Consider the following 13,803-nt stretch of genomic DNA (forward strand, 5'->3'; position numbering starts at 1 on the left):
TTTTTTTTTTTTTGAGGAAGGTTTTTTTTTAATCTCTCTTTGCTATACTCTGGAACTCTGCATTCAAATAGGTTTATCTTTCCTTGTCTCCTTTGCCTTTAGCTTCTTTTCTCAAGTATTTGTAAGGCCTCCTCAGACAACCATTCTGCCTTTTTGCATTTCTTTTTCTTGGGGATGGTCTTGATCACTGCCTCCTATACAATGTCATGAATCTCCATCTATAGTTCTTCAGGCACTCTGTCCATCAGATCTAATCCCTTGAATCTATCTGTCACTTCCACTGTATAATTGTAAGGGGTTTGATTTAGGTCATACGTTTCCCTACTTTCTTCAATTTAAGTCTTAATTTTGTCTATAAGGAGTTCATGATCTGAGCCACAGTCAGCTTCCGGTCTTGTTTTTGGTGACTGTATCCAGTTTCTCTATCTTTGGCTGCAAAGAATATAATCAATCTGATTTCAGTATTGACCATCTAGTGATGTCCATGTCCTCTCTTGTGCTGTTGCAAGAGGGTGTTTGCTATGACCAGTGCATTCTCTTGGCAAAACTCTGTTAGCCTTTGCCCTGCTTCATTTTGTACTCCAAGGCCAAATTTGCCTGTTACTCCAGGTATCTCTTAACTTCCTACTTTGCATTCCAGTCCCCTATAATGAAAAGAACATCTTTTTGGGGTGTTAGTTCTAGAAGGTCTTGTAGGTCTTCATAGAACCATTCAACTTCAGCTTCTTTGGCATTACTGGTTGGGGCATAGACTTGGATTACTCTGGTATTGAATGGTTCACCTTGAAACTGAACAGAGTTCATTCTGTCATTTTTAAGACTGCACCCAAGAACTGCATTTTCAGACTCTTGTTGACTATGAGGGCTACTCCATTTCTTCTAAGGGATTCTTGCCCACAGTAGTAGATATAATGGTCATCTGAGTTAAATTCACTGATTCTAGTCCATTTTAGCTCACTGATTCCTAAAATGTCAATGTTCACTCTTGCCATCTCCTATTTGACCACTTCTGATTTACCTTGATGCTGAAACTTCAATACTTTGACCACCTGATGCAAAGAACTGACTCATTGGAAAAGACCCTGATGTCGGGAAATATTGAAAGCAGGAGGAGAAGGGGATGACAGGATGAGATGGATGGATAGCATCATCAATAGATGGACATGAGTTTGAGCAAGCTCTGGGAGTTGGTGATGGACAGGGAAGCCTGGTGTGCTGCAGTCCATGGGGTCACAAAGAGTCGGACATTACTGAGTGACTGAACCGAACTGAACTGAATTTACCTTGATTCATGGACCCAACATTCCAGGTTCCTATGCAATATTGTTCTTTACAGCATTGGACTTTACTTCCATCATCAGTCACATCAACAACTGGGTGTTGTTTTTGCTTTAGTTCTGTCTCTTCATTCTTTCTGGAGCTATTTCTCCACTTTTCTCCAGTAATGTATTGGGCACCTACCGACCTGGGGAGTTCATCTTTCAGTGTCGTATCTTTTTGCCTTTTCATATTGTTCATGGGGTTCTCAAAGCAAGAATACTGAATAGGTTCACCATTCCCTTTTCCAGTTGACCACACTTTGTCAGAAGTCTCCACCATGACCTGTCCATCTTGGGTGGCCCTACACAGCATGGCTCATAGTTTCACTGAGTTAGACAAGGCTGTGGTCCATGTGATCAGTTTGATTAGTTTTCTGTGATTGTGGTTTTCTTTCTGTCTGCCCTCTGATGGATAAGGATAAGAGGCTTACAGAAGCTTCCTGATGGGAGAGACTGATGATGGGGGTAACTGGATCTTGTTCTGATGGGCAGGGCCATGCTCAGTAAATGTTCAATCCAATTTTATGCTGATGGGTAGTGCTGTCTTCCCTCCTGGTTGTTTGACCTGAGACCAAACTATGGTGGAGGTAATGAAGAAAATGGCAACCTTCTTCAAAAGATCAGGTGCATGCACTACCACACTCAGTGCCCCCCACCCTGGAGTAGGCCACCACCAACCCACACCTCCGCCAGAGACTCCTGGACACTCACAGGCAAGCCTGGGTCAGTCTCTTGTGGTGTCCCTACTCCTTTCTCCTGGGTCCTGGTGTACACAATGTTTTGTTTGTGCCCTCCAAGAGTCTGTTTCCCCAGTCCTGTATACGTCTGGGGGCTCTATGGTGGAGTTAATGGCAATCTCCTCCAAGAGGGCTTATGCCACACCCAGGTCTGCTGCACCCAGAGCCCCTCCCCCTGCAGCAGGCCACAGCTGATCCATACCTGCAGGAGACACTCAAACACTCAACCATCGACAGGAGATTGTTGGATCCCACCAAAAAATGATATCCCTCATCCAAGGGCAAAGGAGAAGCCCCAGCAAGATGGTAGGAGGGGTGAAGTTGCATTTAGAATAGAACTTCATACCTGCCGGAGACACTCAGTGGTCTCAAACAAAACCTTGTGTGTGCCAGGAGACCCACAGAGAGTGAGTCAGAACTGCCTTTGAGTGCCTTTGAGTGTTGAGTGACTAGGAAGAGATATTTTCAAAGTAATTAGGTGCTGTTCTGTCAAGAATTTGTCTAGGATTGTCTTTACTCCCCAAATACTACTACTGTGGCTGAGAACTCTATAATGTATTCAGTATCTATGGTAAAAAAAAAATGTTGTTTTTATAGTATAAAAAGGTCAAAAGAACTGAAAATGAGGTTTTTAAATTTTGTTTTGTGGTTCCTTTGACAATAAAATTCCCTCTAAACTTTAGCTGGTTTCTAACCTATTTATTCCCATCAGTTCCTGTGGTAGGAAGAATTCAAAGATGGTCTTCAAGATTCCCACCCTATGGTGTATAATGTGTAAATGCCTTGTATAATGTGTAAATGCCAACTTGAGTTTAAGGAAGCCTGTGACTATGATGGTTTATCATTTCCATGGGTAGATTACTAATCAACTGACTTGAGTTCATCAAAAGGGAGACAGTCTGGTTTGGGCTGACCTAGTCAAATGAGCTCTTTAAAAGAACAGAAGCTTTCCTAATGTCAGAGAGATTTCACATGAAGAAGAGTTTCCATGGTGGGCTTTGAAGATGAAGAGGTCTATGTAGAAAGAATCTGAGAGGAAATTCTAGGGGCTAAAGCAACCTCCAGCTGACACTCAGTAAGGAAATGGGGACCTAAACCCTTCAATCTTAAGAAATTTAATTCTGCCAACAACCAGTGATTTGGCAAAGTGGACTTTGAATCTCAGATAAGACCATAGCACCAGCCAATATCTTCATTCAGCCATGAGACCTGGGCAGAGGATTCAGGTATGTCATGCCCAGACTTCTCAACCATGGAACTGTGACATAATTAATGTTCTTTCAAGCTGCTAAATTTGTGGTAACTTGTTATACACAACAGAAAGGTCATATAATTCTGACATAATTGTTAGACATAATTCTCAAGCCCAGTTTTTCTTCTTTCTTCTTCATGTTCATACTTTTTCCCCCTCAACTTAAAGTAAACTTCCTGAGACCACCAGACTTGGGGGGAAAGTCCACATCCTTAATATGTCATTTTCTACAAGGCTAAGTTTTAATAGGCTTTTGTTACCTAAAGACTTTTTAAATTTTTTTCTTATTCCCTCTGGGGCTGTCTTAGTTCAGACTGCTATAATGAAGTACCATAGTCTGGGTGGCTTATCAACAACTGCAATTCATTTTTCATAGTTCTGGAGGCTGGAAAGTCCAGTATCAGGGTGCCAGCATGGTCCAGTTCTGGTGAGAAAATGCTTCCTGGTTTGCAGATGACTGTCTTCTCCTCCTACAGGAAACAGGAAGGAAGCTCTCTCCTGTCCATATATGGACACTGATCCCATCCATGAGGGCTCCACCCTCATGACCTAATTACCTCACAAAGACCCCACTTTCAAATAGTATCATACTGGGGATAAGATTTCAATACATGAATTTGGGATTGAGAACACAAATATTCAATCCATCGCAGGAGCCTATAGGCAGCTGGCATTTCCAGTCCCTCTATATCCCGAATTTCTTGACCGACTCTATTCCCTACCCTTTCTCTTGCAAACCTACTAATTCAGGCTGTGGTGTTCTCTTTCTTGTATAACCTTGCTGAATGAAACCAATTACAGACACTCACACTACTAACATTCTGTTTTCCAACTACATTTGAAAATCTGAATGAGAGGGATAAATTTCCAAGAAAAACACAAATTATAAAAAGTTGTTCACAGAGAGAAGCAAATAACTTGAATTAACAAATAACAAGATAAAATATTAGCTTTGAAATAAAAACATTGAAAACATAGCATTAGGGTCAGGTAGGTTTTGTCCAAATGCATTAAAAGCCATAAGGAACAATTACTCTCATACTATATATATATAGTTACAGAGCATAAAGGAAAAGGAAATTTTAAGTGGTTTTTTAACTAAATAAGCTATTAGAACCTTGATTTTAAAATATGACAAAGAGAAGATGCAGATACAGACCAGTCTCACGTTTGAATATGATGTACAATTTAAAAATTGGCAAAAAATATATTTTAAATATAGATGTACAGATTCTAAAATATTAGCAAAGAATCCTACAATATGACAAAAGAATAAAACTGCATCCCTACAGGAAGTATATTATAGTTCTGTGAACATTTTCCTGAATATTCATTAGAAGGACTGATGCTAAAGCTGAAACTCCAATACTTTGGCCACCTGATGCTAAGAACTGACTCATTTGAAAAGACCCTGATGCTGGGAAAGATTGAAGGCAGGAAATGAAGGGGACAACAGAGGATGAGATGGTTGGATGGCATCACCAACTCAATGGACATGAGTTTGAGTAAACCCTGGGTGTTGGTGATGGACAGGGAGGCCTGGCATGCTGCAGTCCAGGGACATGACTGAGTGACTGAACTGACTGAACAGTGTTTAGTATTAGCATTGGTTAGCAAAATGCAAATATACCTTATACAAAGAGAAAAAGAAAAATTAGGTCTTGATAATCAGGGCTCAAAAAAGATGTTTGATGACATTTAACATTATCTAATATAATTTTCAATAAAATAGGAATATGACATATTTCCTTCATGCAGGGGAGGGGTGGGGTGGAAATTCATTTCCAACAAATAGCCAATGTTATGCTTAATGAAAAGACAGTAAGGAGAGAATCAGGAACATTTATTATCATCATTATTATTTTACAGAGTGCTGCAAGTTCAAATCAGTCATCTTAGACAAAAAGTTATAAATATAATTGTAGTCTGCAAGTAATATGATTACAAAACTGAAAAGTACCAAATATTCAATTGAAAACATTAATGTTTTATTAATGTAGTTTAAATTTATTAAATTAGTTTAAAACTAATTTTTCAAAAAGCAATGGGTAAGAGAACAGTTTAAAAAATAAACAATAATATTTTAAATATCAATAATAATAATAATCAGCCAAAATATAATAGGTAAAAGGCTTAATCATAATACTAGCACAAAAATAAATATTCAAATTGAACTTAATAAATGCAGAAAATAAATGGGAAAATACTATAATACCTTTTGAAAATCATTCAAGAAAATTTGAAGTAGTACTGGGGAAGAAGACATTTGGGATGACTTACTAATCAACTATAAACAGTAAGATTTCTACCTTATAATTTACACCAAGTGTATTTTAGCTGAATTAAAGATGAATATAAAAAGTAAGATTATAAAGCTAGAATGAAGGATTGTGAAGGATTGGTCAGTACTTTTATTAATCTACTGTGACTTTGGACTTGTAAGTTTGACTTCAAAGGCAGATTCCTCCAAAGAAAAAAATTGGTAGGTTTCATCATATGAACTTTAAAACTGTCATCTGTCGTTTTCAATGAAAAAGACATAATGATCAAAAGGCGAGGCCTCTCTTTCCCTTGCACGGATGCATATCAGAATCTTTGTGTGTGTGAATTCTAAAATGAATTTGTGTAACTTTTTTTTTAACTGTCATTCACTGAGTGTTTAGTATGTGCTGGGCAATGATCATATGAAGTGTACATCTTTATTTTCATTTCACAGATGAAATTTAGAGAAGTTATCACTACCAAGTAACCTGATTAGCAGCTATCATACTCTGAATACTGTACTAAATACTTTATAAGGAGTCTTATTTAATTCTCACAAAATTATTCTATGAGGTAAGACTATTATTATGCTAATATTCAGGTAGGAAATCTCAGGCTCATAGAGGTTAAATAACTTGACCTGTTTGTAAGTGGCAGCCCGCAGCTGATCTCAGTCTGCCTTCACACACCCTTCCCCCACCAGCCAGAACTCAAAACATAAGTTACATTATTCAAACTTTGTTGAAATTCTCAAATAATCTTAAAAGTAGAAATGAGATATTCATGTTTTTTCAGAAGCAGATATTTGTTTGAAGATACTAAGGAGCAATGATTTAAAACTATTATAAGTTCAACAGTTACCAATTAACAATGTAACATTAAAATTAGAAAAAAAATTTGTAATGTTTTTAATAAGTATTTATTAAATGCCTACTCTGTATAAGACACAGTTTTAGGTACTAAATATCTAAAGAAGGAACAGATAGGCTTCCACCATTATGGAATTTACATTCTTAAAATAGGGTTAACAGCCTTACAAATTGTTAAAGGAAAACTAATCAACAGCCCAATATATAAAAGAACAAGCACACATATGGTGAAGAATGAAATGAACTCTTAGGAATATATGCTCACACTCTTATTAGTAATGAAATAAATGAAATTTAAAGAATAAAGTATTATTTTTGATCTTTCAGAAGAGAAAAGATTCACAAGAATAATTACTAATAGTCTTGGGATTGGTGTGTAGGAGCATAAACAACCCAAAAATTGATGTAAAACTGTGGGAACTGACTCAAAAAGAGCTCGACCTCAGCCACCAATGATAAGGAATATAATAAAATGGAATTTACATATAATGTAACATTATTCCTTCATTAAACCTGATGATAAGGTCTTTACCAAAAGGAAAAATTGTTAGGAAGTAAAGAATATCATTAGGTGAAGAAGAGATTACAGAGAAAAAATATTTGAAATGGATTCATTTTTAATGAAAATCATTGGCCTTGTATCCCATTGCAATATTAGAAGATTTTTTAAAAACTTTGCATATCTAAGTTTTAAAAATATTGTTTAATTTCTATACATCTTATGTTGCCCTTATACCACACTAAACCTGCATAAATCCAGTCAGTTCAGGAGAAAAGTCAGATTCCACTCAACTATTGGGATTGTAGAGGCAAAAGGCCTACAGCTGGAACCCCACTGCCCCTGCTCTATTCTGCCTTTGTTTGTTGACTAAATTTTATCACAACTCTATGTGCAAACAGACAAAATATACTGGAGTTAGAGGGTATGTATCAAACTTCTAGAAAAATAAGGCGAATCATAGTTATTTAGCATTTTTTAGTCTCTAAAAATAAAGTATTATTATCAACTTCTCAAATAGACATTAAAGATGCAGAAGCTGACTCATGCTGGGCAAGTCGAAGCTCTTGTTTGCCCCTAGAACTTGGACCATGTCTTTATATCTCATTAGGTGAGCCAAATATGGCATCAGGGAACAGCTAATTCCCTCTGCCGTCCTAGGTCACTGCTGATATTAAATGACCCTTTCATCACTACCCAAGCTAAGGAACTAAGGGAAGTAACTACAACCTTGTTTACACTGGGAATGAGATAATTTGATAAGCTCAGGACTTGCCTAATTGGGGCTACTAGTCTAAATGTTTGTTCAACTGGCAAATCAATTTGTGTTTTACCCCTAGGAAGCTGATTTTTTTAAGCCCAAGCAGAACTGTCAATGGTATTAGTGTTACATAGATAGTCTCAAGTGTTTTACTAATAAAGGGTCCTTTGACTCTAAAAAAGAGCATTTCTATTGGAGAAATGATGATGTCACCTATGTGCAATTTTGCTGGAGACTGCCACCTAATTTAAGCAGGGCACTGGATTTGTGAACGGTACAGTCTTTAATTATGGGAATGGAGTGCTTACCTATCAGGAAAGGGTGGATTCTTCTTTCACATGATCTAATTCTACAAAAACAGCTAAAGCTAAAAAAAAAAACAAAACCAGCTAAAGCTGAAGACCCTTGTGTGCTGAACCTAATTTGCTATTGAGTAGCTAAATTCTCAAAACAGCCAAACTCAAATTTTATTACCATATTTAAATTAACCTGGTAAATTATTATCTAAAGTTTTTACTTAAATAATGTTTTACAAAAACACTTTTATGTAGTTCTCATCTGAGGCAATTCACAAAACAACCTCTTGCAGCTCAGAATGGTTAAGTACCTACCCTGAGACACACAAGTATCAGGCAGCAAGTTTCAATTCAGATCAAGAACTTTTGAGGCTCTATTGATATTCTCAGTATAGCTGGTCATCTTTCCATGTCGTATGTTCTCTTTGGGTTAGCTTTGACCTGAGTACAGCCTTGGAGTAAAATGATTCATAAATCTTCCATGCCCATCACAACTCTAGGCATTAAGGCAAAGAGCATGAATGATAAATAGCTGACATTTGTGCTGGCTCTCCACTCTGACATTGCACTCTCTCCTGCTATTTGTGGATGTGGCCTCAGAATCCTTCACAACACAACCCCTCCACTCATCCACTGTAAATTAATTGGATTTGGAATGTCAGAGAAAAACTATTTTTTTCATCCCTGGAATAATGTTCTGTCATGTTCCATTCTCTTAATTCTTAACAATGACACAAATTATTTTTTAAAAATAGCCTATGTGTCTCTGGAAGGAATACATTTTCTGATCATAGGTGAGTAGTACTGAGCCTTCAGATTTTTCTCCTCCTTTCATTCCACTGAAGTGCTATCTTTCCAAAGCCCTGTTTTTATTATGGTACCTATTTGTTACAGGGGCTTTCCTGATGGTTCAGCAGGTAAAGAATCTGCCTGCAATGCAGGAGACACAGGAGATGTGAGTTCCATCCTTGGGTCGGGAAGATCCCCTGGAGGAGGAAACAGAAACCCACTCCAGATTTCTCACATGAAAAATCCCATGGAGAGAAGAGCCTGGTGGGCTACAATCCATGGGGTCACAAAGAGTCAGACAGGACTGAGCAACCAAGCACGTGTTTAAAAGTCCTTATTGCCTTTCCAGCGACTACTTAATTAAGTCCAAAGTCCTTGCTCCTCCTTCTTAGACCCATCACCATCTGGCCTGGCCTCTCTTTCTAGTCCTACCTGCCACTATTCCCCACCATGAACACGACTCCCAAGCAATGTGCATCACTCATTTCCTAACAATTTTTCTTCTTAGTACCACCCTCATCTCTTGATGACCTTGATCAGAAATGCCTTCTTTCCTTTTTTATATTAGTCTGAACTTATTTCTCAAAATTCCTGCCAGTTTTTTTAGGTTGACCCATTGTTGTCTGAGTTTTCACTTTGGTTCTTCCATTTATCAGCTGTATGAAGTTGAGCAAGTGGCTTAACCATCCCATGTCTCTGATTCATTGTCTATAAAATTGGAACAAAGTACTTTGTAGGAATGTTATGAAGAGTATATGAGTTATTCTATGCAGAGACCCTAGAGAAACAAACTGGTGCATACTACAAAACATTTGCCATCAACATCATCGTTATCTTTTTAAAAGTTATTGTTTTTCATTGTATGTGTGTGTGTGTGTGTGTGTGTGTGTGCTACACACATGTCCAACTCTTTGCAACTCCATGGACTATATGTAGCCTGCTAGAGTCCATGGGTTTTCTATCCATGGGATTATCCAGGCAAGAACACTGGATAGATTGCCATGCCCTTATCCAGGGGATCTTCCTGACTCAGGGATTGAATCTGGGTCTCCCACATTGCAGACAAATTCTTTACCATCTGAGCCAAGAGGGAAGCCCATTTTTCATTATGCTCTAATATCATTAGGTATTGTCTTGTGATAAAACATCTATCATGCAGTGCCTTGATACATTAGTATTGGTATATAAACCTTAGACTTTCTTCTAAATTTTAAATTCCTGTATGAAAGTGACCATGAATGCAACACATCTTAGCTCACAAAACCAATAATAGTGCCTTGATTGCTGTAAATAAAGAATAGATATCTACTGAATCCAGTGTTTTGTCAAAAGAATGCTACCTATAAACATAATTTGGGCTTCCCTGGTGGCTCAGTGGTAAAGAATCTGTCTGCCAATGCAGGGAACACAGGTTCAGTCCCTGATCCAGGAAGATTCCATATGCCAGAGGACAACTAAGCCCTGTACCAAAACTACTGAAGCTCATGCACCTAGAGCTCAAGCTCCACAACAAGAGAAACCACTGCAATGAGAAGCCTGCGCATAGCCACATGGACTAGACCCACTTATTGCAACTGGAGAAAGCCCAAGCCCAGCAATGAAGACCTAGCATAGCCATAGATAAATAAAGATCTCCTGATTTTTAAGCCCCAATATTTCAGGGCTTGACAAAATGAACTTCGGGAGAAAAGCATAATTTAATATATATTACGTTCTCAAAATTCATTGTCTTTTTCCATCACACATACAATAAGAAGTAAATTATTTGCTAGAATCTCAGGGTAGGCAATGAACTTGAAAAAAAAATTCAATTTACCCTCTGACTTCTGGTTTAAGGGTAACTAAACTACTTAAAGGGGAAGGCAATGGCACCCCACTCCAGTACTCATGCCTGGAAAATCCCATGGACGGAGGAGCCTGGCAGCCTGCAGTCCATGGGGTCGCCAAGAGTCGGACATGACTGAGTGGCTTCACTTTCACTTTTCACTTTCATGCACTGGAGAAGGAAATGGCAACCCACTCCAGTGTTCTTGCCTGGAGAATCCCAGGGATGGGAGCCTGGTGGGCTGCTGTCTATGGGGTCGCACAGAGTCGGACACGACTGGAGCGACTTAGCAGCAGCAGCAGCAGCAGCAAGCTACTTAAAATAACTACTTTTCTACACTTAATCCATCTCAAAGAACAGAAATACTCCAATCATCCCTTTTGACCTATTCTAGTATTTACTTAGTTCAGTGATTTTTCTCCAAGTCTAGGCAGATTCTCCTGACACAATGACTATCTTCCGAAGGTATTATCTTCTCTGTCTTTAATCCAAGTAAAGCAAAATTATTAGTTTCTTCTCAAAGGATCTATTTTTCTCATCTTTAAATCAACTTGAATCCTCTTGCAAGATTCATTCTCATTCCAGCTCTGAAAAGAAAATATAGAAACCAGTGCCAAGACTCAACAATGAATGACTTTCTGGATACATTAAAATATTACCTTTTTTTTTTTCATAAAAGCTACATTCTTGCCTTGTGCTCACTGTGATTGATAAGACCCTTGGAACTGGGCTGCATTTGCGTAGATTTTCTCCATCCCAGAGCTCTCTGACTTTGTTTCAGCCCTTAAGTGAACTGTTTCGCAACGAGGTCTAAAAACCATTCTCAAATATATCAAGGAAACTCTAGGAGGTGTTATTTGCCCCAGCTAATTTAGTGTCACGAGCAGACGTGATGAAATCTCAATTTCTTCATCCCTGTCAGAGCTATCCAATACAATCAGCCCTTGGGGGGCTCCTGAGGAGCCATTCCTAATGGTTGATCTTTCATCTTATTATTGTACTCACTAACAGTAGTTTGGTCTAGACTTAATCTTTTTAGCTTGTAGACAAGACTGTCAGGAGGTGAGTAAGTGATGGTGATGAGGGGGAATCTAAGGCCTTATTAAAATCAGTCCGGTATGCCTATTACTTCTCCTGGATCTAAATGCAGCTCACCTCTCACACAGCACGGATGCCGTATTTTATAACATGACTCATGCCTGAAGATCCATGACTCTCTCATCTAATACTTTGTGTTTATTTACATCATTGGAGTGGATCATTGGATCATTTTTTAATAATAAAAGTCATAAAACTTTTTCTATGACGTTTTAGTTTGCACCAGTCTAAAAAACTATGTTGTGAATGCTCCTATACATTAAGACTGAGAAGTTTACAAAACAGTGGGTAAATTTGTGGTTGAAAGCCTAAAGTGATAAATGATAACCACAAAATTCCCACATGTGAAGAAATTCTCTGTTCTTTTTGGAAAAGGAAAGACACTAGGGAAAATTAGATCTAAAGTTTTCCCAAAGGCTTATGCCCTGAAAATTGAAAAAAGACCAAACTCTGGAAACTGTTAAGACTTTTTTTTTAAGGGATTAAGCCTGAAAGCAGGCTAGGGATAACTACTCTAAACTGAGAGATGGATTGTGCCCAATTGATATCAGATGTCTGAAGTTAAACACCAAGTAATCTTTCTATTTTACTTTTCATGATAGTGACAGGCAAATCAGAATCTATTTTTGATGCTCTTTCATGGAAGATACTGGAGACTCTATCCTGCCTTTGTACATTTGGTGCTTATGACAGGTCATATTTTCTTTGAAAGCCATAGGAATTAAATATATACTAACCCAGGAACTAGCACAAATGATGCAATCGGGATGTTACCAGTCCCCCAATGGTATCCATAGATTTGAAAATCTGCCAAACTTTGTGAAATAACAACAACAACAATGATAATAATAGTCCTTCAATGTAGCTGCATTTTCACGAGAAATGAAAATAGTACGCGTTGTTTTGCTCATTATAAAAATTACAGATATTCACTGTTTAATAAAAAGATTAAGAAAATTACCCCCAAAAGGTAAAAATCACTGACAGCCTTTCATTCAGACAACTACTTTTTGTTTGTAAGCACCCTTCTATCCCTTAGCATATACATCATGTATAAAATTGTATGTTCAAGTTTATATATATGGGATCATATTGTGCAATATGTTTTCATTCTATAATATAGCATAAGTATTTTAATATCATTAAGTACATTTTTAAATGGTTGCATAGAATTCTATTGAATGTATGCACATTTAGGTTAATGGATATTTATCTTCAATTTTTGGCTATCATAATTAAGACTTCAATAAGCAACCTTAAGCACATGTGTTGGCAGATTTATGCAACTGACTTTTTTCTTTTTTAAAAATTATTTAATTGTAGGAAAAAAATTGCTTAATAATATTGTGCTTGATTCTGCCATCAGTTCAGTTCAGTTCAGTCACTCAGTTGTGTCCAACTCTTTGCGATCCCATGAATTGCAGCATGCCAGGCCTCCCTGTCCATCACCAATTCCCGGAGTTCACTCAAACTCATGTCCATCGAGTCAGTGATGCCATCCAGCCATCTCATCCTCTGTCGTCCCCTTCTCCTCCTGCCCCCAATCCCTCCCAGCATCAGGGCCTTCTCCAATGAGTCAACTCTTCACATGAGGTGGCCAAAGTATTGGAGTTTCAGCTTCAGCATCAGTCCTTCCAATGAACACCCAGAACTGATCTCCTTTACAATGGACTGGGTGGATCTCCTTGCAGTCCAAGGGACTCTCAAGAGTCTTCTCCAACACCACAGTTCAAAAGCATCAATTTTTCAGCCCTCAGCTTTCTTCACAGTCCAGCTATCACATCCATACATGACCACTGAAAAAACCTAGCCTTGACTAGATGGACTTTTGTTGGCAAAGTAATGTCTCTGCTTTTTAATATGCTGTCTAGGTTGGTCATAACTTTCCTTCCAAGGAGTAAGTGTCTTTTAATTTCATGGCTTATAATCACCATCTGCAGTGATTTTGGAGACCAAAAAAATAAAGTCAACCACTATTTCCACTGTTTCCCCATCTATGTTTCTTCCATACAACAAGGCAATTCAGCCATAATTATACATCTTTCACCTCTCTCTTGAGCCTTCCTCCCCACTCCCCAACCTACCCCTCTAGGTCAT

Source organism: Odocoileus virginianus, chromosome 19 (assembly GCF_023699985.2).
Source record: "Odocoileus virginianus isolate 20LAN1187 ecotype Illinois chromosome 19, Ovbor_1.2, whole genome shotgun sequence".
Taxonomy (NCBI): domain Eukaryota; kingdom Metazoa; phylum Chordata; class Mammalia; order Artiodactyla; family Cervidae; genus Odocoileus; species Odocoileus virginianus.